The sequence below is a fragment of the Diaphorina citri genome, unplaced genomic scaffold (assembly GCF_000475195.1).
Source record: "Diaphorina citri unplaced genomic scaffold, Diaci psyllid genome assembly version 1.1 scaffold3337, whole genome shotgun sequence".
Classification (NCBI taxonomy): Eukaryota; Metazoa; Arthropoda; class Insecta; order Hemiptera; family Psyllidae; genus Diaphorina; species Diaphorina citri.
The window spans coordinates 1-645 of record NW_007380746.1 but is presented as its reverse complement, the minus strand read 5'-3'; positions in this window follow the sequence as shown (position 1 = coordinate 645).

The following is a 645-nucleotide window of genomic DNA, read 5'->3' as shown; positions in this document are numbered from 1 at the left end:
TTTAGTCTTTCTGCAAAAATCCACCCGGCTAATTATAAAAATAACAAAACTTTCGAATGGAAAGTAACCTCTAGGCGAGGTTAACGCCGGAGGCGTTCTCTACCACCTAACCCTTAGAGCTCCATTATTGTGGTCAAATTTTCAAATAAATGAGGATAAAATTCCGTGCCTCGGCTGGGATCGAACCCACGCTCTCCTGTTTACCAGGCGAGGCTATTCATCAAAAGAAGGCCTCCTCACTGAGAAGTTGTATCCGTATGTTAACCTCGTGGTTTATTATTACATATTATTATTATTATTATTTATTTTTTTTTTTTTACAGATCCTCCCGGAGTCGATCCCGTGACCACGTGGGTTCCCGTCGCTCCAGAACCCCGTCCAAACATCGCAGCCGACGTCACAGTCGGGAGAGAGAAGGACGAAGTGGTCGCTACTAAAGTCACCAACATCACTTGGACCTTTATATCTGTCATATGTACATGATGTATAATATTTTAATTTGTGTTAATATAGGCCTGACATTCGAACTCTTGACGTTCGCACGCCTCCCAGCACTCTTGATGAGTCTTGAGATTTTGTAATCAGGAATTTTCAAAATTTCACTCATTTGTCAAGTAAATAGATGATTATTAGTCAAGTTAGTAA